The following is a 6,991-nucleotide window of genomic DNA, read 5'->3' on the forward strand; positions in this document are numbered from 1 at the left end:
TATTCTCCTCCATCTTGTAGGCAAAGGTCTTGTCAGAGGTCTCAACCTCTCATCACGGGCATGAGCCTGAAATACCAATTTTAGCTCTTCGAACATCTCATATGTTCTATGGCATTCAAAACGCTTTTGGAGCCCCGACTATAAGCCCTAAAGCATGGCGCACTAAACTATCAGGTACTCATCAGAACATGTCTACCAGATGTTCACAACATCCACAGACAACGCCAGAGGGGTTGGCACACCGAGCGGTGCATCAAGGACAGAAGCCTTCTATGTAGCAGTGAGAACAATCCTTAGACTACAGCCCTAGTCCGCACAATTGCTTGCAATATCTTTCAACTTAGCCTTTCTCTAGGAACATATTAAAACAAAGAGCTAAAGCGCGAGCTATTAATCCACAACATAATTTGCAAAGAAAATTTAGACTATGTTTATGATAATTAAGTTCATATAATCAACTTATTCAATGAACTCCCACTCAGATAGACATCCCTCTAGTCATCTAAGTGATACATGATCTGAATCGACTAGGCCGTGTCCGATCATCACGTGAGACGGACTAGTCATCAACGATGAACATCTCCTTGTTGATCGTATCTACTATACGACTCATGTTCGACCTTTCGGTCTCTCGTGTTCCGAGGCCATGTATGTACATGCTAGGCTCGTCAAGTAAACCTAAGTGTTTTGCATGTGTAAATCTGGCTTACACCCGTTGTATTCGAACGTTAGAATCTATTACACCCGATCATCACGTGGTGCTTCGAAACAACGAACCTTCGCAACGGTGCACAGTTAGGGGAACACTTTTTGAAATTTTAGAGAGGGATCATCTTATTTATGCTACCATCGTTCTAAGCAAATAAGATGTAAACATGACAAACATCAGATGCAAATCATAAAGTGACATGATATGGCCAATATCATCTTGCGCCTTTGATCTCCATCTTCGAGGTGTGGTATGAACACCATCGTCACCGGCATGACACCATGATCTCCATCATCGTGTCTTCATGGATTTGCCTCGCCAACTATTACTTCTACTACTATGGCTAACAATTAGCAATAAAGTAAAGTAATTACATGGTGTTTTCATTGACACGCAGGTCATAAATAAATAAAGACAACTCCTATGGCTCCTGCCGGTTGTAATACTCATCGACATGCAAGTCGTGATTCCTATTACAAGAACATGATCAATCTCATACATCACATATATCATTCATCACATCCTTTTGGCCATATCACATCACATAGCAAACCCTGCAAAAACAAGTTAGACGTCCTCTAATTGTTGTTGCATGTTTTACGTGGCTGCTATGGGTTTCTAGCAAGAACGTTTCTTACCTACGCAAACCACAACGGTGATATGCCAATTGCCATTTACCCTTCATAAGGACCATTTTCATCGAATCCGATCTGACTAAAGTGGGAGAGACAGACACCCGCCAGCCACCTTATGCATCAAGTGCATGTCAGTCGGTGGAACCAGTCTCACATAAGCGTACGTGTAAGGTCGGTCCGGGCCGCTTCATCCCACAATGTCGCCGGATCAAGATAAGACTAGTAATGGTAAGCAAATTGAACAAATCATCACCCACAACTGCTTTGTGTTCTACTCGTGCATAGAATCTACGCACAAACCTGGCTCTGATACCACTATTGGGGAACGTAGCAATAATTCAAAAATTTCCTACGTGTCACCAAGATCAATCTAGGAGATACTAGCAATGAGAGAGAGAGAGTGCATATTCATACCCTTGAAGATCGCTAAGCGGAAGCGTTACAAGAATGCAGTTGGTGGAGTCATACACGCAGTGATTCAGATCGCGGTCGATTCCGATCTAAGCGCCGAACAACGGCGCCTCCTCGTTCAACACACGTACAGCCCGGGGACGTCTCCTCCTTCTTGATCCAGCAAGGTGAGAGGAGAAGATGAGGGAGAACTCCGACAACACGACGGCGTGGTGGTGATGGAGCTCGTGGTTCTCCGACAGGGCTTCGCCAAGCGCTACGGAGGAGGATGAGGTGTAGGAGAGGGGGAGGGGCTACGCCAGGGGAACGGTGCGGCTGCCCTCTCTCTCCCTCACTATATATAGGGGGAAGGGGGTGGAGGAGGCGCCCTAGGGTTCCCTAGGGGAGGGGCGGCGGCCATAGGGGAAACCCTAGATGGGTTTGGGCGCCCCCACCCCTACGAAGCTTGTCCCCCAAGCCAGGAGGGGTGGCTGCCCTAGGGGAGGTGCCCCACCTCTCCAACTTACGTGAGATGGGGTGGGAGGGGCGCTCAGCCCCTTAGTGGGCTGATGTGCCCCCTCCCCTTGGCCCATAAGGCCCCCCAACGCTTGTCGGGGCTTCCAAAACCCCTTTCGGACACGCTGGTCATCACCCGGTACCCCCGGAACAATTCTGGACTCCAATACCCTTCGTCCAATATATCGATCTTCACCTCCGGACCATTTCGGCATTCCTCGTCACGTCCGGGTCTCATCCGGGACTCCGAACAACCTTCGGTAACCACATACTATTTCCCGTTACAACTCTAGCATCACCGAACCTTAAGTGTGTAGACCCTATGGGTTCGGGAACCATGCAGACATGACCGAGACATCTCTCCGGCCAATAACCAATAGCGGGATCTAGATACCCATATTGGCTCCCACATGTTCCACGATGATCTCGTCGGATGAACCACGATGTCGGGAATTCAATCAATCCCGTATACAATTCCCATTGTCTATCGGCATGTTACTTGCCCGATATTCGATCGTCGGTATCCCCATACGTCGTTCAATCTCATTACCGGCAAGTCTCTTTAATCGTTCCGTAATGCATGACCCCTTGGCTAACTCCTTAGTCACATTGAGCTCATTATGATGATGCATTACCGAGTGGGCCTAGAGATACCTCTTTGTCATATGGAGTGACAAATCCCAGTCTCGATTCGTGCCAACCCAACAGACACTTTTGGAGATACCTGTAATGCACCTTTATAGCCACCCAGTTACATTGTGACATTTGGTACACCCAAAGCATCTCTACGGTATCCGGGAGTTGCACAATCTCATGGTCTAAGGAAATGATACTTGACATTAGAAAAGCTTTAGCAAACGAACTTCACGATCTTGTGCTACGCTTAAGATTGGGTCTTGTCCATCACATCATTCTCATAATGATGTGATCCCGTTATCAATGACATCCAATGTCCATGGTCAGGAAACCAAAACCATCTATTGATCAACGAGCTAGTCAACTAGAGGCTTACTAGGGACATGTTGTGGTCTATGTATTCACACATGTATTACAGTTTCCGGTTAATACAATTATAGCATGAACAATAGACAATTATCGTGAACAAGGAAATATAATAATAACCATTTTATTATTGCCTCTAGGGCATATTTCCAACACTATCGGCACGGACACGCCTATCTTGCTCTGCGGCGCGCCATCGATCATGTTGTGCGGCGAGCTGCAGCCTGTCGGTGCTGACATGTGTTTCTTGATCCGCGATGCTCAAGCGCCATGCGCCAAAGGTCTGCTTAACCCCGGCGATGACGCGCATCACGACGTCATCCTGCATGTTGCCGGGGAGCACCTCGGCCTCGACGGGCCGTGGCGCCTACTTGTTTTCCTCGTCGACGAGGTTGATGGCAGAGGCGGTGCTTTGGTGGGTTGGCATGCTTGGAAAAGGTGGATGTGCCATAGGCTGCGCTTTTTGCCTCCGTGCGTCACGCGCCGCCTATGCGCAATATCGCTGGGTGGCGGGAAGCAGGTGAGGAAATGGCGGGAAATGGTGGCATGCTCATAAAACGCCATCAATTAATGGAAACTTAGCATAGAAGGAACATCGAGCTAGAACAAGAAGGAGATGATGATAAGATGAACACGGACCACACTACGGAATCGTTTCTGTTATTATCGGTATTCACACACATTTCTGATTATATACCTATTTATCGTGTATCACAAACATCTTGTTATATTGACCCGTTTCTGTTCTCTTGCCTCAACGCAAATAGTTCATCCGAGTGAACCGCATCCTGTATATCGCACACACCTTCATCTGGCTGCCCGTTTCTTTTATGTTGCCTAATCACAAATAGTTCATTCGAGTGAACCGTATGCTGTATATCACACACACCTTCATCTGGCTGCCTATTTCTTTTGTTCCTCCTCATCGCAAACAGTTAACTGAGCTGAACTGTATGCCCTGCATCGCACATGCAACTAAAATTTGAACCATGTTTGATGCATCGTCCATCGCAAATGTTTTTCACATTTTTTGACGTTTTTTTACACCATCGTTTGCGATTATGGCATCACACACAGTTTCGTCGAAGGGTCTCTGATCGTAGTGTCGCGTTAGCAGCATCCTGCAGTAGTGTATTCCAAAGATATGGCAGACGCAGATGGCGAGATGCTTGCCAAGTATGGTGCAATTGATGCCATGGAGCCCCTTTTCCAGGAGACCGTCGGATGTGAGCTGGACATGGAGGCGGTGGCGGAGATCGGCGAGCACCGGCCGTAGTAGTACTCTTTGTTTTGTTTAATTAAGAGCACCGATCTTTAATTTGTTAGAGTAATGTTTAGGTTAGCTAGCTCTGTTTAATTGCTGAACTTGCTTGATTAAGAAGTTAGTTCCCTTTGTGTACCCAAATTATGCAATGACGAGGATGACCACTGTAACCAAGGAAATTCAAACCAAAATTTTTGACGTTCAAACTCAACACACACGGGTTAAGCTATCTAAATCGTTTGTGATGTTAACATATTGTACATAGTTCTGAATAAGGGACCCTGTCTGATGACACTTTGCATGCCAGTTTTTTCATTGAAGCGATTCTAAATTTTAAGCTTCCGTGGAAATATCTACCTCTCCGCCCCTCCCCCTTACGAAAAGCCACATTTCCCTTGTTTCTACCTTCCTTTCCAAGTTGAAACCTTCACTCCTTGTTTGCAGCACCGCCTCCTCACCGGCGACCCTCCTCCACGCTGCTCGGTCTCGCCTATCCAGGCAGGTAATCCACACCCGACCCCCATCCTCCTTATCCTTCCACATCCCACATGCCCCGACCGCCGGCGCGACACCTTCCACCCAAATCACCGACCCGTCCACCAAATAAGCGCCGCCCTAAGCCATGGTGCACGTAGCATAGCCAGGATCCCAAGGACCATTTGGCAGCGGAGAAGCAAATACTGGCCACACGTGTAGATGAGGTCACGATGGCTGCCATTCGTGTCGACCCCCAGATCTTGGAGGAGCACCTTGCCGTCGAGGCCACCGTCGACGCCTCGCGCGCCAATGACACGATGCGGTTGGCTGTTTGGTTCAATTCTGCAATGCGATGTTCAATTGTTGTGGGTGCATTCTTTTATTGTATACCATGTGAGAAATAAATCTAATTTGGCTGTACTAAATACATGAGAAACAAATACAATTGCTATATTTCCAAGTTGTTAAGCATGCTAATTGGTTTGGTTAACTGTATGATCTTCTATTAGGAGTATGTTATATTGTGCAATGTGGTGCTTAGTTAATGTTTGTTTCATTTGTTGTGGTGTTTAGCTAACTGCTTGGTTCAACTCTAGACTGCGATGTCCAATTGTCGTGGGTAGAATTTTATATTGTTGTGCATGTGAGGAATAAATCAAATTTGGCTGCACTTAATACATGAGAAACATATACAAGTGCTATATTTCCTTGTTCTTAATCATGCTTGGTTTGGATAAATGGGTTTTCCATGTGGCTTGAATTAATCTGATGAATCTGCAATGTGCTTATTTTTCATCAACATATTTTACTGATAGCATGTGAACTCTTACTTAACCTGATGACTAACTACCTTATATGTGTTGCAGGGAAACAATGAGAAGCACTGAGGTTTACAATCGAGGTTAGCACATGCATGGTCCATTGTCTAATAGCAAATTATTGGGCAATTGCAGGAACCATTCTAATATTTAGGTTTTTAGCAATTTGGTCTTGCACATGTAGGTCTTGCTGTCAAAGGTTTTGACCCACTGTTCGACCCTTTTTGCATATGGGCAAATGAGTTGTCCATCAATATCAGTCAAGTCAAGAAACTCAGAAAGATTGTTAGGATAAAGAAATTAGCAACAAAAAACAACATGATCTTTGTCTGCACAATGAAGAAGACATCAGTTCACTACGTGATGGTACTAACTATTATACCTTGCCTTTTTATTCCTTTTCCCCATTTCCAATATAGAGAAGATATTTATGCACATCCATGTTTTCAGGCCTTTCCAAAGCAGTTTACTGATGATTACCTCTGAAACCAACTGTATGGTCAGGAGGCGAGGAAGGTATTCATACAACACCCACAGTTCAATATTGAAGTGTTCCTGAAGAGGACGAAGGATGGACGGTCAATCATCGACAGGCACTGGCCTAAAGTTACAAAGACCTTCAACATCAATGAAGGGTCAATATTGCCTTCTGCTTCAGTAGTTTTCTAGATGACATACATCTGCCTATGTACCGTCTATGATGCTAATTTCGAAAGGTTATAGATGTTGCATGTGAAACTTGGTCCTGGTGTAGTTGTGTAATGGGGTAGCTGAGTGCTGAAGCTATATGATGTTGTACTCTGATGTATTTCAATTATGAAAATGAAATATATTGTGTGCTTAATATGAAATGTCAATTAGATTAATAAATGGATTATGAATAATCGGATAATTGGCCTGCTAATTGGGTTTTTCTATTGCAAGCGGTTGTTCAAAAAATACTGTGCGCGATTACCTCAGGCAACGCACTCAGTTTTGTAGGAGTAAACCATGTTGGATCAATGAACAATCACACATGACTTTCTCTTGAAAACTGTTTGTGTTAGGCCACCTTGCGCAAACGTTTACCACATAAAATGCTGTGTGTGATGGACAGCCTTTGCCACACAGTTTCTTCTACGGACCGTGTGTGATGCATTCAATAACGCAAACGATTTAACGGGAAAAATTGTGTGTGATG

The sequence above is a fragment of the Triticum urartu genome, chromosome 1A (assembly GCF_056163025.1).
Source record: "Triticum urartu cultivar PI428250 chromosome 1A, HENAU_Tu73, whole genome shotgun sequence".
NCBI lineage: Eukaryota > Viridiplantae > Streptophyta > Magnoliopsida > Poales > Poaceae > Triticum > Triticum urartu.